The following is a 27,121-nucleotide window of genomic DNA, read 5'->3' on the forward strand; positions in this document are numbered from 1 at the left end:
ATCCCGCAGGACCTGACACAACCACACATGCACACCTGTACATTCAAAATTCACACCTGTCATCTTTATTACCCATCCAAACAAAATTTCTGTCTGTTTTTCTCCTTACTTTATCTTTTCCCATCTCTATGAAATCCTCTGAGTCTTCCTCTGTCTGACAGCAGTTTGAGGTTGTCTTTAGTCAGGCAGGTTGGGGGAAGTCTTTCTTTGAGAAAGCATGCACAGATTTGTGGAACAATAAAATATATCTACATATATGCGACTGTTGTTGGTTCAATCCCCGGCTCATGTCGAAGTGTCCTTGAGCAAGACACTGAACCCCAACTTAGTTGCTCCTGGTGAGTGTTGGTCAAATATATACTCACTGAGTCCCCCATCCATGTATGAATGTGAGTGTGAATGGGTAATGTAGAAGCAGTGTAAAGTGCTTTATGTGCCAATAGGTAGAAAAGCGCTATATAAGTGCAGACCATATATGATAAAGCACACTGTCGTGAAAGGTTGAGGATATTACTGTAAATGTTAATTCCTACAGTGTCATGAGTAATCCACGACCAAATGAACACCTCTATATACACTGTATATATTAAATGTAACGTATATTAGTAATGTATATTAGAAACCATATTGTGATCTCTTTTAAACATACTGTGTAACTCCTATATGTTAACTCTCAAATGTCTTATCCGGTTTCTGCTCCACTCTCATGTTACATTCACTGAGTCAGACTCTGTAGAAAGGCTTCTTCATGCAGCAAAAAGGTGCAACTAAAAAAAAAAAACTACAGTGGCCTGTAGTAGAGTATTTGATGGAGGTTGTGCGGACAATACCAAGAATGTGTCTGCAGGATCATTAGCCAAATTCAGAGTTGATTCAGTTAAAGTTGATGTTGATTTTACTGTAATAGTAGTATGTGTAAGTATAATGTATTATTTCAATTAGCTGGAAAAGTTGGAAAAGGGGCAACAACAGGCTGGAATTGTAATGTCCATGCAGTGATGGACAAGCGTTTGACAACTAATCAGGTTAATTGACAACAGGTCAGTATCTTGACGGTTTATAAAAGGAGCATTTCAGGGAGGCAGAACCTGCCAAATGTATAGATGGACAGAGTTTCACCAATCTACAACAAACTGTGTCTATACATAAACTAAACAATTTCATAAAAATGTTCCTCAAGATAAAATTGTGAAGACTTTGAAGATCCCACCATCTACAGGATATAATATCATCAAAAGATTCAGAGAATCAAGAGGAATCCGAAGGTCAAAAATGGGTGCATGTGATCTTTGGGCCCCCAGGCGGCACTGCATTAAAAACAGGCCTGATTCTCTACTGGACATCACTGCATTGGCTCAGGAAAATGTCCAGAAGTCACTGGCTGTAAACAGTAAAAGCCACAAATGTAAGTTAAAGCTGTATTATGCAAAGTGCAAGTGAACATGATGCAAGAACGCCACCGTGTTCTCTGGGCCAAAGCTAATTTGAAATGGCCAAAATAGAAAATTCCTCTATGGTCAGATGAAATTCTTTCTGGAAACTATAGAATCTTATGTCCTGTGGACTAAAGAGGAGAGGGACTACCCAGCTTTTTATCAGCTCTGGGCTGTATTAGTGCCTATGGTGTGGGCAGCTTAAACATTTGGAAAATCACCATCAATGCTGAAAGTACATATAGATTTTAGAGCAACATATGCTCCCATCCAGACAATGTCTCTTTGCGGGAAGGCCTTGCAGATTTCAGCAAGACAATAATAAACCACACACAATACATCCATCACAACAGCATGACTTTGCAGGAGAAGAGTCCAGGTGGTTAACTGGCCTGCCTGAAAGTCCAGACCTTTCACCAATAGAAAACATTTGGCAGGACTGTTGAGCAGCTAGAATCCTGCATCAGACAACAATGGGAAAACATTCCTCTCCTAAAACTCTAGCAACTGGTCTCCCCCTGTTGAGTGGTAAACATCGCCCTCTTCCAACTTTTTTTCCTGTAATCAAACTTTTTTTCCTGTAATCAAACTTTTTTTCCTGTAATTAAATTCAAAATTAGATAATATTTTCCATGAAATGTTAAAAATTTCAATTTAAGTTTTTCCAGTTTTCAAAACAGTTTCAACAACTGATATGGTGTTTATGTTCTATTATGAATAAAAAAAAAATGTTCATGAGATTTGCAAATCATTGCATTGTGTTTTTATTTACATTTTACAAATCATCCCTAGTTTTTTTTTTTTAATTGGGGTTGTGAAACTGGCAGTGAAATTCGGGCACAGCATCCAAAAGAGTGGTGTAAAAGTGAGTGTTTAATATATCTCAGTTAATTACTGATGCTGGGTCTGTTTGGACAAAGTGCACCCCTGACTATCAGTTTACCTCTTTTCAACTAAAAATGAGTGAGTATGCTTTTAGTTAACTTTTCTGTACTATTTTGAGATATAGTATAGTAAACTAAATTATATATAAGAATACTGTGTTTGTATAGTTTGAGTATATTTGGTAGGTACTCATACTAAGACTAAGAAGTGCATAGAAAAGTTTTAATATGTTTGGCCTATCCCCTGTGACAAGAAAACCTAACTCTACCTTTATTATGTATATCTCAATTAAATGTACAAGTGTAGCCCAAATATTCCACTTTAAGTATTCTACAGGTATTGGGCAAATATACGAAAACTTATTTATTTATTTATTTATTTATTTGTATATCTCAAATCATTACTCTACATCAAAAGTAAACTGCAAATATTCTCACTTATTTTTATTTTTAGAAAAAAACGTTTACTCTTGATGGTTTTCAAATAAAGAGCCCAATTCTTTTGTATACAGGACATGTGTGTTTAATTCATTTTTTTGTTTTTGTTTTTACCTTTTTAATTTAAGTTTTAATTTTCCCTTGCCTGAAAAAAGCAAGACTTTCATTTAAAAAAAAATATCATTACATAATTTTGTGTTTTCTACCGAATCAATGTGACTCTAATGCAATTTTGTTGCAACAAAAGTGAACAGCATCTCAGTGTCTGAGTATTTGCAGAGTCTAAGCTTTCACAGTGTGTGAGATCAGATAACCCGCTGTTTCATGTTAACCAGCATGATCCTTGTGTCAGTATGAGCTGTGCTGCTGGTAATTTTCAATAAGTAGGCAAATATCCAGAAGATTTACCATGATGATAGGCGGAGGGATGTTTTCATATGTTGCTGCACAGGATTGTGTGTCTTATTCTCAAAATACAAGAGATGATTAGCTTTTTTTTTTTCACTGCATGTACTATGGATACAGTGATCCGCTATCCTCCTTAAATATCCTGTTCAGCGGACAAGAAGGTGATAAATGCATGATCAGTTTGGAGGACTAGTTTAATTCTATTGTTTTCCCACTCATTAGAATTCATTTCTACTGTAAACAGCTGAAAGGAAGCTTATTTCTATAAACAGCACAAACACACACATACACATCATATTAATGAAAAACCGGCCCATGAGAGAACATGTATGTTTGTTTTTGTGTTCCTCTGTTGAGTTGCAGCCAGCTGGAATGTTTTTTGTCTTTATTTTTCAGACTGCATAAAGGAAAGCTGTCTATGTTGAAGCCACTTTTAGTATGAGCACAGTTTTGTCGTAGTAGGTCTACCTAATTCCACCTCCAATAGGATTCTTTTATTGGATGCAGATATGTAAGAACAAATCTTAAGATACACAATGCTTTGCTTTTTCTATGTGGATAATGTAAATTGAACAATTGTACTTGTTACCATACGCACAAGAATATGATGTAAGCTTAGGCTCCACACAAGCACAAGAAGAACATGCACATTCCACACAGAAAAGACAAGCAGGTGAATTTGAAACAGGAACCTTCTGGCTGTGAGGTAGTAGCTCTTACCACACCAAGATCCTGCTGCATGTTCATGCTTTTAATGTTAAAAAGTTTTTTAGGATGATGACTAACCAGTGTGCAGACCAAATAAAGAGACAAAAAAGTTACTGTGAAGAAATCTAAAATTTGATAGGCCTTCCATGCCTATTTAAAGTTGCTAAACTATGATTGACAGTCAATGTACAGGGGAGAGGTTTAGCATAAATCACTTCCTAAAACCTGTGACTGATTTGATTAACATTTGTGTCTGTGATAGACCAAAGTTATTGAAATCATTGTTCTATTTCATTCTGTTCTTCTCATCTGGGATGTTTGGTATTACAGACATGAAACCAGTTTGGAAATTATTCGTAATAGCAAGACTTCATGTGCATAATGTCCCTGATTTGTCCTTTATTGAGCTCACTAGTCATCGTCCAATCTAAATGAGATAGTTCACATTCATTACAATTGGTGCAGTGATCTGCAGATGCCCAGCTTGTGAATATAAAGCTATTGAATCTCAGTGTAAGCGCTATTCCTCTTCATCCAGTGCCCTCTTTTCATTAGGTCCAGCTTTGGTTTCACAAATATTACCACGTCTCCTGCAGCACAATAATCACCATTGTTCAATCCCTAATGCATCTCATTTCCCCTTTCCCTTTCCACTTTGCTCTGTGTGAAGTTATTTGTCTTTGTCACCCTTTCCAGGAATAGAATAACACCTTCCTGACAGAATTATTTTATCACCATTACAGGTGTCCTTTCTCAAGGTGTGTGTCAGATTAGAGAGAAGTAATTGGTGACACCCTGTCTTTGAGAATGCAAATCTTGGGGCCTCCAGCTTCAGTGATGACTGTCTGACCCTCTTAGACCTGGTACTGCTGTAGGTGTTTAGTTAAATTCATATAATAATTATCATTATTGGATTATCACAGTACAATGTGAGAAAGAATGCAAGATCATATGCAGAAACATATGATTTAAAAGAAAAGATTAAGTAAAAAACATTTGCAATTTTTAGTACATCATACAGTTTTTTATTTTTGCAAGGGAAATGATACCTTATTTTGGTTTCTTATGAGAACTCTTTATACCTTTTTATTAGTGGCTCCATAAAATGATGGTAACGGGGGATAACACAGACCCCAGATGGATACCAGCCAGGGACCTTGTGATTCATGTGAGTCATCACCTCCAAGCCCTAGACCATGATTCTGCCTGCGTCTTTTATTTGTGGTCACCTTCAGAATCCTTTGATAGACACCAAAAACTATTAAATGTTTAATATAATTATGTGTGGCATTGACAAAATAGTTCAGATTTTCCATTTTCAGTAATTAAAAAAGAAAAGATTAAGTGTATTGTAATATCACTGTTCCTGAAGTCAAATTAATTGCATTTTGACAGACTGCCCTTTTTTGTTCGACGTATGTGCATTTCAAAACAACAGTACTTAGCTGTCTAAACCTTCATCCTGGACAGCAAATGGAACAAACTACACAGTCATGCTTCAGTCTGTCTAATTTGGAGAGTGCAATTTTCCACTAAAGAATAAAGTTTATAAGGACAAAACACAGCTAATGCAACCATAACTGAATAGTGGAATAACAAAACATGTCATGATTGCATTTATTATTTGAGTTTCTGCCATTTCTTTGGACTCAAAAGAATATCTAGTGTGACCTCAGTGGTAAAACGGCTGTTGAATCAAATCTGGACGTTGCTGTTGAATCTGAATGTGCTGACCATCATTTGTATTATGCCACAAAAATGGGATAGCACCACCCTTGATTTAAACCTTTTACGTCTCCTGGATGTAAACATGCACCCTCCACCATGATGTTTTAAGAACTAATGATTAAGAAGAATCAGAGACGAACTGCTGAAGGTCTCCTTTCTGCTGGGCCACTGCCACAAAGCAGCCTGCTGAGTCAGGACTGTGAATAGGCAAACACATCATTTACGAAGCTCATCACAAATTGCACTAGAAGCAGCCCCATGATAGATGTTCTGGTCTGATAAACTAGAATTTGATGGACAATATTTTTAGCACTAACTATTCATCAATGTGATTAAATAAATTTAGGCTCACGTTAGAAATGAATCTTAATATGGGGGTAATTAAGAAACGATGTTCACTTCATTTAGCCTCAAATCAAATAGTAGTTGTATGTAATTGGAAATGGCAACTACTACTACAACTACTTGACAACACCAACAACACCAAAAACAACTATCTAAACTGGCAGAGATGGGTAAATAGGACCAATTTCACACCATCTGATATAGTTTAAAGTCAACCTCTGCCATTTCATCAATCACACTAACTAAACTACTGCAGAGAAAAGAGAGACTTAGAGGTGTAAGCAAAAAATAAATAAATAAATAGAAGCATGAAAACTTTTTAAATGAAATTGCTCACTCTTTACATTCCACAAGGTTTCCTCATAACATTAGACGTTTACATCTGCATTTTACCTATTTGTTATGTACATGCAGTGAGAGTGCTTTCACTCTCACATTTGTCTTAGCTGGCTGTGTTATTACCTTCGGGGAATCCATCACACTGCTTAATTCAGCCAAGTAATCACCTGCTCACAGTCATTTCTTGTGTGTTCCTAAACTGCAAACAGAAAGACTTGGCATATGTGGCACTTTGTTTTTCTTAGGGCCTAACCAGGCGTCATTCATAAAACTCTGTGTTAAACCAGTCAATACATAGAGAGCTATGTATATAAATGAGAGCCACATGAAAAATACATGTGGGCTAGACGCTACTCTTTGGTGGGTATGTGCTACTCATAGCCTGAGGATGTTGTGAATATGACAGACCCTTCTAGATGCTGTCAGTCCACCAACACACTCCCGTATTTTTAAAACGGCTCTAAATGATTCAAACACTCTGCTTTGTAGCTGCTTTATTCCCCAGTCTGATACTAGTAGCTGTGGATCGATGCATCGCGCTGTAAAGCAGATGTATTAGCAGGTTGTGAGGTTTGTCTGTGTGAGAAATCCTTGTGAATACTGTGGGCGGTATCACCTTGAACAACTACAGCAGTGTTTGCCAATGGGTACACTGCTTACATAACGCATGCACGCACACCATTTACACAAACCCCAAACAAAACGTAACAGCAAATGAGATCAGAGACCGCAGATAAACTAGAAGAGCCATTATCCCAGCTGCAGGCAGAGGCAGATATGCCAGGAATACAGAAACAGTATTAAATTAACTCTGGATTTGATTTGTCTGATAGACTTAGATATTTCCTCTTGGATACATTTAATGTCACAGCGGTTTAGCTGTTTTGACATTGTGCAGGTATCACACTGTTCTACCACTGTCGCAGTACAGTGTATCAAAGTAATGCATGTGTGTGTCAGATGTTGAGCATTGCGGCACAACTTTATTCAGGGTACAAATTGCATTTCCGGCACACAGTTTTTTGTTTTTTTTTTGCTGTACGGCAGGAAAACAAATCATTGTTAATATATAACGACAAGACACACTGGATTTAAGAAACATTAGGGACTGTTTTTGTGAAATACACTATAGAGGTAAATCCAGTTAAAGTCATAGCATTATAAAGCAGCAGTCGACAGTTGACAGATTTTACTTGTCAAGTCAGTTTACTAGCCACTGGGAACACTACTCCGTAAAAAACAGCTGAGTGATGTCTTCTTTGGCTCTGGAGAAGCATTGTCAAATCTTAGAAAGTCATACAAGTGACATTACTTACTTACTTAGGCTGAGAGGCTCCAAAGCTTTAGGTGAAAGCCTGTGTTAGCAAGTGTGCTATAGTTGAAATATATGTGTATTAATCTGGGAAAGGAACGCTCTAAAAAATGATCAAGTTTCTTAATGGGAAGTAAGTCTGCTGCATCGGTCCTGACAGTTCATGTAAGCAATGCTACATCAGTCGTTCAATTGCTCTGTCACTTTGATCCAGACAGGAATATATCAACGAATTCTAGATCGATTGCAATGGGATTCTGGACAGACATTCATGGTTATCAGAGGATGAATCCAAATGCTGTAATTTTGTAAATGTTGTAACAGTTACTCCTTCTGTCACTCTGGACAGGGTGAGCATCACCCTCACCTGTAGTTAGTTTTTAGTGCTTATCATGAAATCTTAGTCTGTCAACAAGAAACCCAAATAAGGGAAATTATTATATTACAATCAAACCTGCTATGATATAGAAATGTAAAAATGTTGCCATGCAGTGTTTTAGCACTTGGCTAAGTGCATTAGCCTGCCTGAATATAGCCTCACAGAGTCGCTGATGTGGCTTTGGACTCTTGGTCTTTTTCAAATCTATCTTCCATGTGTCTCCCACCTTAATGGAAGTGCAATTCTATGTTGCTGCAGTCCTGCAGTCCTCTTTCTATATTTTTTCTTACAGGCTAAATTAGCAATTTTTATTATAGCAAAGACGGGACACAAGCATACATTCAGCAAGAGACTTCAATCAAAACCATTGTAAGTCTGAACTTTCAATCTTCTTCTATTGCTACGATTATTTGCACTGTTTTCACCCATTTTTTTTTTTGTGGTTTTTTTTTTGTGTGTTTTAGACATTTAGGGTGGACTGCATATGTTTGATGTCAGACAATTCATTCATCTACCCGTCCATTGTATTAACTGCTTCTCCTGTTCAGGATTGCAGAGAGGTGCTGGAGCCTACAATGGCCAACACAGGGAAACATATAAGACAGACAATCATTCACATTCACAACTACAGCCAAATTAGAGTCACCAATTGACCCTAACGCGCATGTCTTAGAACTGTGGGAGAAAACCGGAGTACTGGAGGAAACCAACACAATAATGCAATTTTTTATTTGCTGGAATCAAACACAAATGTATGGCTTTGGTTTTTCAACATTACCAATCAGAATAGACAACCATTTGAAAATGGCAAAGTGCAAGAATCTCCAGCTACACACATCCTCTATGATACAAGAAAAAGATGAAGATGAAGTTGAATTACAGAAATGCAAGTGCAAAATCAGGCAGATGTGTTTCTCAATGCACAAACTGTGTTTCCTGTAATGCTGACACGCATTCTTAAATGAGGAACCAGTTTCACAATTTCTTCTCCATCCCTTAGTGTATAATACACTCAAAAGTGAGTGGGCTGGATGGGGTTTGCTCTGTGCATCATTAAACTTTGACCACCCGCTCAAAGCACATAAGATAGGTGAGACTTGGGTCCTTTACATGTCCTTTGAACAAAGTCATTCGAGAGCAGTGACAAGGCCAACTGGTGAATGACTAGAATGAATAGTTAGCAGTAGCCGCAACCTCATTACAAAGACCATCTGAGTACAGCAGGACGCTGATATCTCTGGCACAGCCTCACTTCGTTGTTTCCAATTTGAATAGAGATGGCAAAAATGCTTAATGCCTTTTCCTCCGTGGATATTGGCTTGTATGGGACAGCGACCCGTGAAATGAATATTTTTGTGAGATGAGATTTGTTATACACAAAGATGTAGGCCATCCGAGTGAGAAATGCCCGGCACAGGAGAGCATATGTATTGTATTGTACATTCAGGCTGTGGTTGGAGAGCTCAGACAATGATACCTGAGAAAAAAGGAAGACACGAGAGATCAAGAAAGAAGGCGGGATGGAGAGACAAGAGAAAGTAGAGACTTGGATCATTGAAGAAGGCGGCATGGCCATAGCAGAGAGAGACGGGGCTTACATAAGCATACTGAGAGACTTTTACAGTGTTTGTTTTGATTAAACATGTTAGACTGTTAGCACTGAGCAGCTGCATCATCCTGTATGTGTTCATCAGGTGTGGAGCTCTTTGAGTGCACTTTTCTGTTTCATATACACATTGCCAATATGACCGCCTCTTGGATCACTTTATAGGCACACAGTGCCTATTAAAAGTATTTAGCCCCCCACCCACTGGAATTTTTCAGCTTTTATTTTTACTATCTAAATTACTAACCCTAGGCAAAAAGGAGACACATGGGTGTAACAAAAGACAGCACACACTAAAAATATATACAGCGCAAGTATATTTTAACTAGTTATGTGGCAATATTAATCAAAACAAGCATCACTATCACGCTACCTCATATTGAACCCAGACAGTCCGTCCCTTCCTTCATCTCATGCTCCATTCTTTTTAATGTTTTTACTCCATCACAGTACACACAGTATTATTCATGTACTCACCTTTTCAGTGAAAGATGAATAAATATTTTCAAAGGGCTCATAAAACTCTGTTCCACCTGGTTGAGCACCGTTAGAATACACGCTGGTTGGCCGGTCGCCTCTCTGGTCTGAAACTATAGATCTAGATTGACAGCTGCTCCATCCTGTCTGCCACTGTTAATCATTGAGGGACTTGTGCTGCCGGCAAACAGCCCTGCCAACCGACCTTGAGCCCTGCTGGGGCTGAAGGACTCCAACTAAAAGCCTGCTCCCCTGTTACAGCAAGCAAGAGGCACTTCAGCCAGGCAGTCCAATAGCTTCATAAGAGAGATTGATAGAAGTGTGCCACACTTTTAGAGTATTCCCCTCAAAATTTCAAACGTGCTTTTATATGTATACTTCTGTTTATTGTTCACCATGTGGCTCATTTAACCATATGCTAACCATATTTGTTTTTTTGAAGAGCATTGCTCTGTTTCCACTCTGTCAAGCAGCACTATAACAAATAAGACAGCTGTTGTAAGCTGTGATGATGCATCATACAGAAAGAAATAAAAGTTTCTTAGAGGGCTCAGGATGTCAGTTTAATGGTTTATCTGCTAGATACAACATATACCGTAAGGCACAAGGCATTTGGAGAACAGCGGTGAACATGCAGTAGTACGGTGGGGGATTAGCTGTCATGCATGGGAGACATGAGAGTGAGATGGGCGGAAAAAAATTCAGCCTTGTGCCATACAAAAAAAATCATCCCCTTGCTGGCTCTTGCTCTGTTCCTCTTTCCACTGTCTCTCACCCATTCTCTCTATAACTCCATGACACTCCATCTGCTTGGGTAAATGCTCAGTGTCACAGTCCACGTTCCAGTCTCCAGTCCCAGGTTTTTGCTCCAACCATGGTGTTGGAACTAGCAGCAAATGCCTGTTTTAACTGCCTCTCCTCTCCCTGTCTTGCTGTGCACTACTCTGCTCTGCTGCAGTGGATGGTCCTCACGTTGCGCTCACAAGTCAGCTCAGTGGAGGAGATCTGAGCATCTTGCTGTCATTTCCTACCTTTCTTTCCCATTTTAGCTCTTTTTCTCTTGCAACCCTCCTATCTACCTATCGTCAGAGGGTCTGGATAAATGTGAGGGAAAAGTCATAGGACAGACGAGAGAGAGAGGAAAAGCTCAGGAAGTCTTTAAATCAACATCTCTTGCACATATGACTTTGTGATGTTCTCCTTTCTCCCGGTGACAGAGAAGCTTGTGCCCTTAGATGCCTCCTGCTTTTAGACTCTGTGCCAGGTAAGTTCATTCTCTAGCCTTGATTTTTTTTTCTTTTTCTTTAATTGTGAATTTGATGTAGTGGGTGAAAGATGAGTGCCTTCTGTTCCCCTCTTCCTGAGCTGGCGTTGACATGTTCTGAGGAGAAGATGATATTTTGGCTGAAGTTCTATGAAAACAAGTCCAACATAGGGCATGGTTAACATATAGCATGCAGTGGTGTGTGTGTTTGTGTGTTTGTAAATCTCTGTGTGCTCCTGTGCTTCGTAATAGACCACTTGGGTTCTCTACGCTTCCATCACATTTGCCAAAGAGCTCTGCAATAAATACTGTTCTACTGCAGCAACTTGAAATCATCAGCTCTCTGTTTACCGTCTTGTACTCTTCATGAGTGACACACTCTCATCCATGATTCAGTCTAAATTAGGTATCGGGGAATGGTGGTGCCTATGAGTGCTTTCGTTGGGGAGACAGGGTAATAAAAGTGCTTTTAAAAAAGTGATTAAAGGAAAAGCCTGCAGATGTACTATATGTGCAATACAGTGCAGCACAGCTGATAACAAGGTGATTCTACGGCAGTATTGTTGAGGGAATGCACTACACTGTGCGTGTGTGAGCGTCTACTTGCGGGCGTGTGGGCGGCTGTATGTGTCTAATGTAAACTCTCACATGAAGGGGTGAGCTCTGTGTGGGCAGCTTGTGTACCGTTACATGTTTTGTGAATGAAGTGTTTTCAGTCTGTGCTTAAGAAGAAAGTGCATGTGTGTGCGTGCATGTTTCCACCTGTGTGTGTGTATGCATACGTGTGTGGGGGTTTGTTTGTGTTTCCCTCAGCTGAGACGTCAGCAGTGCACACTCACTTTTGGGAAACACTCGTCTATAGTACAGTGTCATCTCTTTAGCAGGTATTGGGTGGTGTGTGACTGTGGGTGGCAGCTTCGTGATTATTTACAACCTGGGTTTCCGGGTTCTTGCCCCGGTGTAAATCAGGTGAAGCAATGAGCCACTGCAGCCAGTTAGAGGAGATGATTTGGATGTTCATGTCCACTGCTGCACTGCAGACAGACTCTCTACCACCAAAGCTGTTAACAGACAATGTGTAACTCAGCTACAGACAGCGTAGGCATGTTTAGAGAGGCTCTTCATCTGTGAGCCTATGTTATTTGAACAGATGCTTGTGATCCAAACTAACTTCCAGCAGTCTGTGTGGTGTTTTTGCTGATGAAATTAAAGACTGTGCCTCTTGTTATTCTCGTGTTTGAATAATTGTGTCACTAATGTCAATAGGCTGAAGAATAAAGGCTCAGAAGTTTTATTTGACTGTTTTCAACAACAGACATATTTGGGACATACTAATAATCAGCCCACAGCACTTCCTGTGGCTCATGCATCCTTCCCAAGCAGTGCTCACTAATTAGAATTACTAGCCCTAATTTCAAATGGGCTCCCCCCAAATGCACTCAGTGTGGTGTATCATTATACTTAAAGCGTTCTGTATCTGTAAGACTAATTGACAGCAGTCATCTTTGCTGCTGGACAGTCAGTGGACACTCTTGAAGGTTATTACTACACTGTTCTGTAATACTGTAATGTATATGTAATAGTGTAATAGTGTAATGCGCTTGATTTGCTGCCTTTGTGCACAGCTAAATGGGAATAACATGTCTGTTCCATTTGTAAAAAAAAAAAACAGGGAACAGAGGCACTGCTTCACTCTAAGTGCTATGACTCTGGGTGAGTATTTATTTTAAAATCTTTTCCACGCACATTAACCAGTTAATGTTAATATAAGCCCAAAGACCAAAGAGTGCGTACATGTTGGTAGGTCCAATAATCAAAGTGTTTAAAGTTGATTATTCGAATAATTGTGACAGAAATCCTGCAGGTACTAACCCCAGAAATCCTGCAGGTAGGAAATCCTGCAGGTAGGAAATCCTGCAGGTAGATGAAGTTATTTTGCTACTATGGTAGCAAAATAACTTCATCTTCATAATGAGCACTCACACACATTTTTGTTGTCCAACTGAGTAAAATAACGCCACACTTGGCTTTGCTTTGCTGAGTCTGCTGCTGACATATTTCCTGCCTGCCCATGGTCTCTGTGTGTAGTGCACTGGGAAACAGTGTCTTATTATTAGTTATGCTTCTCTATCAAGTAAGAAATAAATTTCTCAGTAGAAATTAGTATTCAACTACAATGAATAATTTGATAAGTGATTATTCATGCACATCCCTTTATAAATGTACAGTGATCAGCATTGAATCCACCTGATGGGTCCACCTGATTGACAGGCGTCAGAACTACAGATTTTAAATGAACCTAGCTAAATTGTCTTTTTTTTTTGAAGTAAAAACAACAACAACAACAACAACAACAACAACAAACATAGGTAGTAATGCAAGTTCAGAAACAGACTGCAGACCAGTATTTATAGTAAATAAGAATCAGCTGATATCACAGGCCTTTGGCTGAACAGTGAACTAACAATGAACCATTTCATTACCAAAAGGAACACAAATGAGACCCATTTTGATGCATACCCAAAATAAATGTAAACTTCTGAGAGAACATGATCTGCACTCCTATCTCTTATTTACTATATAGCCATTTTCCCGGTGCAACTGTGATTAGCCTCACTGTTTAAAAGGTATTAAACAAGCAAAGCTACTGAGATTTATCACCACACCCTTCGATTATACTTCACAAACACACAGCAAGTGTAATGAAAACAATTTGTGTGCTTGGACAATGCACTGACTATTGCAGCTGTTCTTTTGGACCTGAATTGTAACTTTAGGACACCACAAGCCAAGTAATTCCACTCACATCTGGAATGCAGGTGGGTGTTAATTTTATGTCCTCAAGAAATAGAATGCACACATAATACAGTGAATAGTTAACCCATATCCACTATTAAGCTGCCGTACATTTACTTCAAAAGGTACTGATTAGCTTTAATCAAGAACCAAACATGAGCAATCTAAGTATACAGTATAAATTAGCCTAGCTGACAGTGACAGGGTTTAGATTGTCTTGTCAGCCACCTGCTCTGCACTAGCTTGTGCCTTTCAACAGCCTGACAGGGAATCAGTATGAAGCTGGAGTGAGACTCATACAGCTGTTGGCCCGCTGAAAACGATGCTGTCACATTTGCTTTCAAGCAAGATGAATGAATCTTGAGTGGCGGCTGGATTTGATTGCACACACAGCTTGCTTACATAATGTGTTTACCTTGATTTGAATAACATGCCCTGTGTGTGTGTGTGTGTGTGTGATGTAAAGTTTTTTTAAGGCCTTGCTGTTTGCAAGTTGACCATTTAACAAGTTTAGTCCATTTCAGTTTAATGTGTGGTGTCAGTGTGCTTCCCTAGTTAAGTAAGTGTTTTCAAGAAGAAGCAAATGAAGGACCAAAAATGAACAAAGTGCTATATGTAGACACACAGGTATCAGCCCTTTAAAGAGTTCACAGATGGAAGGACTATCCTCGGTGTTCTTGGTGGCTCACGTTGGATATCTGTAACAATGGGCTAACAGCAGCTTTTGACAGCAACAGTCATAGAGGCTCAAACAATGAAGCTTGCAAATAATGAAAACAGCTGTCAGCCATAAAAAAAAATCAGACTGAACAAGCTACAGCTCTGAAGGCATCCAACGACCTATATCTTTCTGTATCTTGAAATGTAAAACATATTGCACTATGTACAATACTCTACAGCATTTCATTTTATGTCTAATACAAAATCCACAATAATACTGCAGAAGATGCAATTAATTCAATGTATTTAAAAGGTTTGTAAGAAAGGGCCAGAGGTTTTATAAAGGTGCCTAGCCTGTGAAGCTTTGCATGTAGTTAAGTTTTTTTTTGTAGAGGACGTTAATTTAGGTCCGTTTGAATCGCCATGGTAACAAATCATGTTTGCAGAGCTCAGATTTCATGGTTTGCGGCCCATTTGTGTTGATTTGCACAGTGCAAGAAAGCATATTGTCACAGTTTAACATGGACCAGCAGCTACTAGAACTGTGAAGTGTCACTGAAAATCAGTTACATACTGTACATGAAGTGACACAACGTCTCTATTTCCATATCATTCAATATCTATTACAATGCATCCGTAGGAATGTTATTGTAAAGAAATGTGTTTGAGTGGTAATGAATGAGAAAGACATGGGTGACAGCTTAATTTGAAAAAATTTAATTTGTCACGGATCATGATTTCAGCAGCTGACATGGATGAAAGCTATGGCAGGGCATTTGTTTGGATAGTTGATTGGGATAATTTTCTACAGCTCTGGATGAATGCATGAACTTGATGGTGGCCTGGCTTATTACAGTCAGTCACTGGTCAGTATCTTGGCCTACTTGCTTTAGATGATCAGCCATTGGTGTCAGATGTTACGGGTTATGTCAGTGTACTTGTTGCACTTTCATGTGTTTGTGTGAGACATGAACAACTCAGTCCACAATCTGTTTGATGGGATAATGGGTCTGACTTCAATTATTGTCCAACTGACTCTATAAAGCTCTCATTTTTTGGAAAACAAACACACAAGTGTGCACGCACACATAAGCACACAAAAAAGATGCAGGATGCCAGTGAGGTTTTGAACAGTCGCCTCTTCAGAGCAGGCTTCTCTCCCGATGGGTAATCTTGAACTGAACCCAAAAAGAAACGAAGAGACGAAGGCCCTCTCTTCTATTGCCTCAGAGTCCCTCTCTCCTTCACTCACTCTGAAGCACACTCTTTCTCTAGCACTTCTTTAAAGCTTCTTTCTCTCAGCTTTGTTTTTATTTTTTTATTTTGTGTTCTTCTCTCTATGGCCAGTCAATAGGTTGCACTGCAGCCTAAGCCAGCGCCAGAGCTCAGCCTCCGAGCCACAGGTAAAGCATTAAAGCCAAATGACTCATTCACGGATACAGAACAACCTCTTTGCCACTTGAACAAGTTACACCCAAAGAAGCTGCTACGGCTGTGACGTCTTTTTAGCTTCACCACCACCAGTAACTTGCACACTTTCACGCCTTTGATAGACACGAAGTCACAGACTACTGTGTGGCACACTACTCTCCATACTTTGTGTTGTAGTGTAATAAGCGTATGTGTCTGGGTGGAACTTTTCTTGCAGTATAGAAGGGGGGCAGGTGGTATTTGAAACTTTGTGTGTAAAGAAAAACGTATAAGTTACATGTAAATTGCAATTTATAACAATTTTTATTGTTACATAATATGATGTGTCCCTTTCAAAGGGAACTTTTTGAACATTTAAAAAAAAAAATGCTTATTTGTGTTCTTTCCCAGAGTTACTGTAGATGAGAAGATAGACACAGGTTTTAGGCGAAATATGAAGATGGCAGGGTCTATTTCAGGGCCAGCACAGAGAGACATATCCAGTCAGACAACCATTCACACTCACACCTTCAGCCAATTTAGAGTCACAGTTTACCTAGCGCGCATGTCTTTGGACTGTGGGAGGAAACCCACGCAAGCTGGGAGAGAACATGCAAACTACACACAGAAAGTCCTCAGTCGGTGAGTAATTTGAGCCGGGGACCTTCTAGTTGTGAACTCCACCACTGTCCTTTATACAGTTTTTGAGCTTCGCTAAGTTAACCAGCTACTGACTCCAGACTTCATGTTTGCTGTACAGTAGTCAGAGAAGGACCAGTCTCATCTTTTCTTATCTAACTCTTGGCAATAAAATTAATAAGCATAATTTCCTCAAAAATTTATATAATCTTTTAAGTTTCTTTAGTCAGGACACAATTTCTAAATAATACAAAACACAATAAATTAAAAGTGGCAGTAACCTTCTTGGAATAAATGTAAATATGTTTAAACACAGTTTGTTGTTGCTTTGGTTTCCCCATCTTGATAATGGATCAGTAACAAGTTAATCAAGTCATCTTGGACATGTGCAGTGTCACTGAAGAACTAGAATGTGCTGATACAGCAATCATTACTTGGTAAAGTTCAAACTGTGGAATACAATGAGTTTTCCAACTTTTAAGGGGAAATAAAAGGAGAAGTGGACTTTAATGGATTATTGTGATGGCAGTGTACGTGGAACAAACAGCATTTTTCATGTAATGTAATGTGTTGACTGTGTAATACCCAGTACTGAGAATATACTCTATGTAGACTGCACCAAAAATTCTTTGCTTTTTTTATTTACCTTATCCCACCACCACTACACATTGCTCATCTCTTTGCAAAGGTTTAAAATCCAGTTTTGTTTTGACATCGTATTGCAGGGCCTTGCTTCCTTAGTTGCCATGGAGACACCATTAGGCAGTGGTGCCGCACCAAATTTTGTATTTCTTTGCATAACCCCACACCGAACCACGCTGCCAGTCGGGTACTCGCCTGTGCCAACTGCATGTGTGGGTGGATAGATGGGTGCATGTGCTTGTTTTTGTGACTGAGAGTGAGTGGGAGAGAAAAGAAGAAAGAGATCAAAACAAGGTGGGAGGGACTGAGACAATGAAAGAAGGAGAGGGGGAAAGAATGACAAGTAGGGGAATACATGATGGAGATGAGAAGGAAACACACCCATACACACACATACAGATGCACACTGATTACACACATGTATACTGTACACATGCATCCTCCAGCAGAGATGATTAGAGTACGTACGTGTGTGTGAGTGGGGTGGGTGTGTAGGTGGAGGGATGCTGCAACAGTGCAGCTTATTTTGCCTTCAGTTTGATCCTTGCAAGCCTCTCTCCGAGGGGCCTTTTACTGCCTTACTTTAAGCTTCTGCTGAGACCAGTTCATATAGCATGATGCCAAATCCAGACTCATTGTCATTATTGTCACCCATGAGAGTTTGATAACCAATTTCTTATAGCACGTTCATTTCTGAGGCATATGTTGTTGTACTGCATCATACCACCATACCACAATATAACTATAACAGGGCTAACTTCTCACTTTATATGCCCCTGGGTTTTAAAGTTAAAGTACATAATTACTGTAAGTGACACACCTTTGGTTATTGGTGGGTATTTGCTCCTTTCACCAATTATCTGATTTCCAGCAGCAAAAAGTGGCTGAAGAGCCTAAATGTGTTAATGTCTAAAGTGGTCAGTGATTTTTGTTGACTTCTGCTACTTATGTAAGGGTAAATAAACTTTGTGTACCACAGTTACATGCCATTTGCAAAAGAATATTTTCATAGTAAAGATTTAATTTTTTTAAGTTTTTAATAAGTTTTATTACAAATATAATGACATTCTTTGTGAAGTTTATTTGTTACATCATTGATTTTGTTCAGCAACTTGGACTCTGTTCATGTTTAATTCTGTAAATGCATAATTAATGGTGCGTTGGATATTTGGGTTCTAAGGATTATTTTTTGCATAAATATAGGTTGCTCTTTTGTGAATAACTTTAGTAAGAGGTATTACATTCTAGTGTGATTCACTCACTAAATCATGTGGTTTAGTTATCTGATACATGGCCCATGTAGAATAGAACAACTGGAACAAACGCGATACTGATATGATTTTTTGTAAATTGTTGTACAAAACGATCCATAAAGATGTGCTAAGCAACGTGACATGTGCTTCTAAAAGGTGTACTGTATCTGTCTTGGCTAGTGTACCGTCACTGGATTTACTGTAGTGAAGAAAAATAATTTTGCTGCTCAATGGGCTGCTAAACAGATTTTGCAGTTCTGCTTCTATCTTGTGCATAACTCTATCCATACACAACTTTCATAAAACGTGACACAAAAGAACTTTAATTGCTGTCTTTCTGTCTTGGAAATTCTACCATGACTCTGCATTTAAATCCATCGTTCTGGCACCTTGGCTTTAGAATATTTGCCAGTCACTGTCATACAGGACTACTCATTATGGTTCTTGTTCCTGCTTTACAATGCTTACAGTATATTGCTATTACAGAGGCAGAGCGAATTTAGATGCTGAGCTCTGTGACAGATAGCGATGACCTCTTATGTGCCATGGACACACTGCGCTCCCTCAAGGCAAGCAGTCATGGGAGGTAAGGTCAAAGGTGGGATAGCTTGGTCATGGGGAAAATTGAGTCATCATTGTTAGGTTTTGAGACTTATAGGGATAGAGAGAACGGGGAAGGAAGTGAGACCTGGTGAGTCAGTGTTTGCATCTGTCAAGTGGCATCAGGAGCCAAGTGAGGAAGTGTGCAGTGGCAGCTCTGAAGGCCTGTGTTGCTTATTTCATTAGTTGACACAGCACAAATAAATTTAAACTCTTCACCATAACAATTAACCCTTTTAGGTTTGCTATTAATAGTTCCTGAAATAATCCACAGGGCATGATGTAATTGGCAACAGTAACAACAAATTTTAAACACATGTGAGACAAAATTTGTTTTCAGAAACCAAATATGATAAACCAAAACCAAGCAGCTGGTTATGATCTAGCATGTCTATTCACTGTTCTCCTGTAAGTAGCTTAACCATTAAAAAGGTAAAAGACCAGAAAAAGTACAAGCTATTCATGTGCAAATTTCCAGCCACCTTTGCAAATATGCAGACCAGCCTATATGCATACTGCTGTAAGCAGTATAGTACAGTATGAACACATTCGGTATCTGAACTGTGCACTGGACAAAAAGGGAGCAGTACTTTTACTCTTTCTCTTCACGATAGAATCTGCTTTTTCCCCTCCCAATTTGTTCTGTGCTCACTCTCTGGCTCTCTTTTATCTACCCATGCCCCCAGAGGTAGCCCAGATTCTCTCATTGAGACTCTATCTTTCTTGTTTACTCAGTGAGTTTTCCTGCAATATAAGCACATGCTAAGTTTAAGTCTCGCTGGTTGTGTCACTTTCTGCTCATGCCTTCGTAGACCCTATGTTACAAACATAGAGTGCTTTAGAGACCATCAGAGGTTTTGGACTTGACTACTGCTTGATAATAAGACCAATGGGTCCTATGGTCATATAATTTAGCTGAGCCATGACATGATGCACTGACCTGTTCCAAAAATAGTGAGTGCGTTGTGTCTGGCAAGACCTAATCTACCCTGCTGTGCTGACATTCAAGGCCGGTATGCATTGACAATATAGTATTTTGCTAAAGTCTAATATTTTATGTTTGGATTATTAGTCTGTGATTAGTCTCTGGATGTAAATTACCACAGGATTATTGCTTATGCACTGAATTCAAAGCATATGCACACATCATGCATTAGAAGTGTGTCAGAATACTATAATAACCTAATTTTCCAACCTTGATAATGGATACATTTGTACCAAAGCATGCCAAACTGGAGACCGCACAAGTCCTATACCACGTTTGACATGTTTTTTCCAAGGCACTGGCAGACACTATGCAGGCTGAAAGGCCTCCTGATTGTGCCCTGTATCTCACCATACACATGCACACACCAAATTACTATTTGGCTTCAGCTGGTAAATCATACAGTAGCTGATGTCTTAGTCACACTCAGAACAGAATTAATGGGAATCTTTTATGGGGATTTTCATTCAGGATCCGAAAATTACTTGGTGAAATACAATGGTAAGTGGAATAGAAAAGAGATGTTGCCTGAGAGGCCAGCTCTTTACAGAAGGTTACAGGTACTGCCAGATGCAGCAAAAAGTACACCAGGTGTGGGTGGTGCTGTTACAGAAAAAATGATGGGAACAGGTGAGTGGGCTTAAAGTAAACAGACTCCATTTCAAACAACATGTGTGCAATGGACCATCTTCAGCGTTAATATTTGACCTGTCAGAATGACCCCTTTCTTAAAAAGTGCTGTTTATCATTGTAAAAATGAAGTGACCAAATATCCTGCCATGGGCAACACTAGCAAAGAATATGAGTCACTTCATCGCCATATACTTCTGTGGCCCACCACATTGCACAGTCCGTCATCACGAGAATGCAATTACAGTACACCCACTCCTGTACAGCTTCTAATAATAGCCACGGATAAATCATCAATGTGGCATGGCCGTGACACACTGCCAAATTTTAATTAAATGTCTATGGCATTGAGTGTGGTTCCAAAAATAATGCATTTAACAATTCACATTGGGAATATTGACAAGGGTCCAAGCATTGCATATACTACATAAACAATTAGGATGCTTGTACGAAAGTCAAACACAGTTTTCACATTCACACCTTCTCCGTGTGGGCTCAGTAGAATTGTTATACCGTGAAGATGATGTGGTGGTTAGATAACAACTTCATCTCCGAGTTTTTGTGTGTTAGGGCAAAACACATCCAAAACAATCCCTACACCACCCTCCTCTTCATAGCTGATCTGGAGCCGGTCGAGCCAGAGACCTGCTGACTAGTAAGAGGCAGGGTCATTAGGCCAGGTGGTGCCGCTGTGATACCTGCAGAGCTGCACATGTCTGGTATTAACACCTACAGACGGGACTATAGCTTAGCACACCTAGATCATTAATCATTGTTCCAGTAAAGTACCATGAGAACCTAACCTGCTATTGTACATATAGTTCATAGTGTCCCATACGGTTAGATAGAAAATAGCTGACTTCAGCCAAAGTGTTTGAGATGCAGTCTTGAGTCCGACTGGCTTTCAGAAGAGTCCGTAGCACTGCAAACCTCTGTGTGTGAGCGGGAGGGTACTGTGTTGTTTCAACCTGTTGATATGAACCAGGTTATTTTTCAGGGCAAAACATTACTAAAAAGTCACACAGCTAAACTTTTTTTTTTTTTAATCAGCAGCTGTTCTAAAGATGTTCCCAGAAATCTCCATCTGGATGAAGAAACATTTTTTGCTGCATGACTTTAAGAAAAGTAAATGTTAAAATCCAACTTGGCATTCAGTAATAATTGAGAGGCACGAACTTGGGTCGGGATTAATGAGTGTTAACTAATTATATAGAAGGAATTCCGTGTATAAATGTTTGCGTGTGTGACTCACCTTTCTGTCGCCAGATGTCTGTGTCCAGCTCCTCCTGTGTGCCAATTTGGCTGTTTCACATAGTTAAAAATTATGAATCCATTGGATCTGCACCTGCTGCAAACAGCTCTCAGTAAAATCTAAGAATAGTGAGACAAAATACTCTTCTCAATTTGCCTGTCCAACACCAGCCCTGTGAATGACAATGGGGATTGCTGTGTTAGCTTTCTGAACTGTCTGTGAGTGATTTCAAGGAACAGATGCACTGTGCAGATGGGCATTGGTCTTTTTTCCATTAGCAGGCATATGAAGCAAGCCCACAATGTGTCCAGCAGGTTTTAAAAAGCTTGCATTTACGATATCATTCAAGCTGGCAACTAAAGCATTAGGTGCAGCCACATCTTGTCTGTAACTCTAAAATTCTAAAAGTGCTGTATTGGCACCTATATCCAATAATTTTAAATTATAATGTTCACTGCTACATACCGAAGAAGTATTAAATACTTCAAGTACTTATATGCATAGTTCTCCTCACTGGCCATCAGTCCTAATTTTCATAATGAATAGAAAAGAGACATGATTGAATTTCATTAGGCTGTGCCAGTCCAAATAATTTGGACATCCATTAGTTATCCATCACCACGATGTCCATTTACATTGTTGATTTTTTCCTTTACCCTGTCAAGGCTGGGGTATGCATGGAATATAGGCAGGGAAGTGCGTGAATGGGTCGGGAAGGTCAGGTGACTGTAGGAACAGTCTAGTGGGATCTGGTGGCTAAAAAGAGAAAAGCAAACGATTGGTGCAAAGGCTAGAATAAATGGCTTAGACAGCAATTGTGACAAAAATATGAAATGTGAAAAAAAAAGTATTTATTTGGCTTAAGAGAAGGCTGCTCAAAATTGGATTAATTGCTGAGACAGTTTTGGTTCTCGGGGTGTGGAATTAATTTACCCAGACCTCTGTGACATGTTCCCCATCTGTGTTTGAGGACAGCGACTCACGGTGACACTAGCAGTTACTAGCATAACACACCTGAATGTCCCATCAAACTGTGAGTGGGAAGTTGCTTTGTGGGCAATTTAGGAGCCAGGTTGTCACTTGGAAGAAGAATGTGTAGAAAAAGCCAATACTCCTGCTTTTGCTGCAATGTTTGAGCTTTGATTTTCAAACCATCCATTATTATAAAAGCACAGTACAAATCAGTGGAGTACATGTTTAAAAGCAGGCCCGAGTGCAAGCACATACACACAGACTAACACACACACACCACTACCCCCTCCCCTTCTTGCCCCATGGTCTCCAGTGCTTTAATTATTTACACTTACAACAAAGACACTTTTATTATTCATGGGTAAGCTGTCTCATTGAATGCACTGGTAAACACTTTTCAATTTTTACAATAAAAAAAATAGAAAACATCCTTGATCAGATAACTTTGTTTTAGATCCATAAAAATAGAAATGATTCCCCAAAACTAAACACACACATACACGCAAATGTTCCATCATTTCCGTCATTGCTGTTGTGGCTCCTTCTAGACTTATTAGATCCTGGGCTTCTAAGTCATTACAGCATTGATTAGAATCATATTTTGTTGCAGGGGCGGCAGATGCTGATCGACAAGCAAACTCCAGGGCATGTTCCACATATGGGAGTTGATGTGCTTGCCATCAATTAAGTCACCGTGGGCCAGAGACCGCCAGTAGATTATGGCTTTTATTTAAGGAGCGTAAATCACCAGCTTTGTAGGGAAAATGCAAATGTGTTTGTCGCCTGAGTGGTCTTTGATGGGATGATGTTATTCATTGAACTCTCACTCTGGTTTAGACGCCATGTGTCTTTGCAGCAACCACAGAACAGTGCTCACGTGTCTGTGTGAGTCAGAGCAGCTTTTTGGTTTAAACTCATACAGATGTATATTATAGGTTTGCAATCAAACTGCCCTTTTTTATTATTGTATGAACCATACATGATATCTAAAGTGAGTTCTTTCACAGATGTCCCGAAGTTTATATTCTGTCCCAGGGTTTCTTTGTAAATTAGTCAATAGACTCATGTATCGCCACATGTTTTTGGCCTTAACCAGCCAAGTCACGGCTTGACTTTTATCCTTGGGAATTCAAGGCTGGTCTTGACACAGACAGACCGCTGCCATAAGTTCCAGCTGTTTATTCTCGTGTGGCTATCAGTCTTCCTGCTGTCACCAAAGGGACGCCTGACTAATGGAGATGCGAGGAAATATTTTGTTTTTCTCTATTTCTCCTTGTGAAATTGATGTCTAAGCCCCTAAACATGAACCCAAAAGCAAACCATCTGTGAAACCCTGATTTAAATCTTTTTTTTTTTTTTACCAGATTCTGTGCCTGTTTTTGAACATCCTAAATTATATTAGAGAAGCTGACAATGCACTAGTTCTCTTTTCTTCTCTGATACTGACTTGCTTTCAGCACAACAAGGTAAACATTTCTTTAAATAGTTCTATTATTTTATGTGGTTCCTCATGAATCACATGACAAAATGAATATAACACTCTCTGGTTACTATAAAGTCCACATTTTGTCCTCACGTTTTTCTTTGTGTATTGTATGCACTGGTTTTCTAATTACTTGTGCAATCTCAAAATCATTTCCTGCTTAAAAAAACACTGGACTATATCACAATACATATTTTATTATATAATTACTGCAAATGCAATGTGCATTTTGCTTTCTTAAGATTAGGTGCTCTACTTAAATAGTCATGACATTCATTGTTATTAACTACAGGAACATACATAAGTGTGGTTTACCACATTTCACAGACTGAAAGGGTTTTAATTAAATTATTTGCATTATTATTTTATAGTTATTTGGATTTATTAAATGTGTTTAATGTATAATTACTATCTTCCATTTTACTTATTCCACTTAAATATTATTTACAGTGGAAAAAAAATGAAAACAGTAGCGAATCTTGACATTTCAGAAGCACACACCAAGAGATCAACATTACATTTAAAGTTGTTCTGTGTGCTCCTCCACTAAAATCAGAGAAAACTCCTTATTATGTGTGTAATATCAAAAGAGCTTCAATGAAAGTAAATACTTTTATTGATTTTATATTGTGCAAATAGTAAATATTTCACTTTGCTTCTAGATATTAAATATTAATCAAATAATGAAACTTATTAATGAACAAGAGATGATTGAAAGTTCCCTTTGTTCTGAAACCCTGCCTCTTCCTCTTGTAAACCTCTGACTGGCTCACTATGAGCCCAGGTGCTTTCACGTTCCACCAGGCAAACGGTTTAAAGTTGCTCAACTTTAGGAAGTGCTTCCTTACACTCTAAAAATAAGACATAATTCTGATTTTAAAAATGAGCTTTTCTCCAGACAGACTGTGGCCACTCCCTGATGACCAGAACGTACAAAGGAATGGCAGTGGCATTTTTAAAACAAAGCTAATAGTGTTAACACACCCTCAGGTGGTTGCAGCTGCCAGCCTGCCTACTAGTAAAGCAGGCCAGTTGGTGATGACAACATTTTGGATTAGTGAATACAAATGCAGCATGGTAGCTTACTTATTGTTGTTAATTGTAGGGCAGGAGCTATTTTTTATACTATTGCAATAATTATATTTGTGCTACTTTTTGAGTGCTTTCCTCACTTCAGGTTTTCAGCTATTTTCTACTGTGGAGTCCTCTAGAACCTTAGTTGGCCCTGTCCTGAGCCAGCTACCATTTAGTCATGGTGACTTAAAGACAGCTCTGATGGATCCCTGTGCTGTCAGCCTCCTAGTTAGATCTTGTTAACCCAGGCACTCTGAATATAAGGTCAGGGATAATGTACCCCAGAAGTCATTTCAGAGTGCTCTCAGACTATTAAACAGAACTGAAGCAATGAGTGACACTATTCAAATGAATACGTTGAATTAATTGATATGCAGATGTACCTACAACAAATACTTACATATAACTATGTGTAAGTAAGTAAGTAAGTTTGCTTAAGCTTTACTATGCAGGACGACACATGCTAACATACTGCCTGTTGGTATATGTGTGCATAGAGGCTGCATTAGTGCTGGTGTTATCGTGTGTCCGAAGGGCCATGCCTGATTGCACACCACTGTCATCTCTGGGGCTCACTGATCAATGCTTAGAGAACATCTGAGGGAACATTGGGAATTGTTTAGAGCAGGCTCCCATCAGTGTGCTATTCCCACATTTATCACTCACCCACTACTCCTCAGAGCTCACAGTTCTTTTAAATCAAAGAAATTAATCTAAATAAATGGCCGCTTGAATAAGTGAATCATTTCATATCTACGGTTGTCTTGTACCAGACTATAAATGCATTAACGCACTGTTATAGTTGGCTGGGGCTAAGAGGACATAAAAGAGGTCATCAGTGTATTTATTACATTTTGCACATGTGACACCATGACTCATTAGCATATCTATTGAGGATGACTTTGCATCATGTAAAATTCATCTTTCTGTCACGGATAAACACTTCCTCATGCTTTAAAATTAGATTTCGAGCACCATGAACAGATCCTAGAAAGAGCCATGGGTTGAATAGAGAGTAAAAAGCATTAGCGCCGTCCCTCCGTGGGCATCTACCTATCTGGAATGAGAGTGGACCACATTAAATCAGTCTCGAAGGAAACCGCGTGATTAGTTTTATGCTCATGCATCTGCTCTAAGCAAGAACGTGTGAGGGAAAACACTTTGCACACAGGAAAGAGACTCCGCAAACACCTTTCTCATCTCCTCCTGCTCCTTGCCCATTGCTATGGTAACGGGATGTCTTCAAATATGGTAGAGCTATGGCGTGTGAGTCTGTATTCACATGCACTGCATGGGCACTCTCCTTTTTTTTATTCTTTCTGTCTCTCACTTTTTTGTGTGTAACTTTCTGTCACACATGCACTCATTCTTGTTCATTGTTTCTCATTTCTCATGTGCAGTTTC

The 27,121-nt window shown here is 39.2% G+C and overlaps 1 protein-coding gene across 8 annotated transcripts in view; it reads left to right on the plus strand.

The window, feature by feature from the left end:
* Positions 1-10,922: 10,922 nt before the first annotated feature.
* Positions 10,923-27,121, plus strand: part of dlgap2a (discs, large (Drosophila) homolog-associated protein 2a) — a 114,840-nt gene continuing 98,641 nt past the window's right edge. For 2 of the 8 annotated variants that reach the window (XR_010911048.1, XR_010911049.1), the window contains exon 1: positions 10,926-11,321. The gene's annotated coding sequence lies outside the window, so the exon portion shown is untranslated. Of the gene's footprint in view, positions 11,322-27,121 lie in introns of all 8 variants that reach the window. The other 6 variants (XR_010911052.1, XR_010911050.1, XR_010911051.1 and 3 more) reach the window with 6 other exon arrangements.

Source organism: Channa argus, chromosome 16, assembly GCF_033026475.1.
Source record: "Channa argus isolate prfri chromosome 16, Channa argus male v1.0, whole genome shotgun sequence".
Classification (NCBI taxonomy): Eukaryota; Metazoa; Chordata; class Actinopteri; order Anabantiformes; family Channidae; genus Channa; species Channa argus.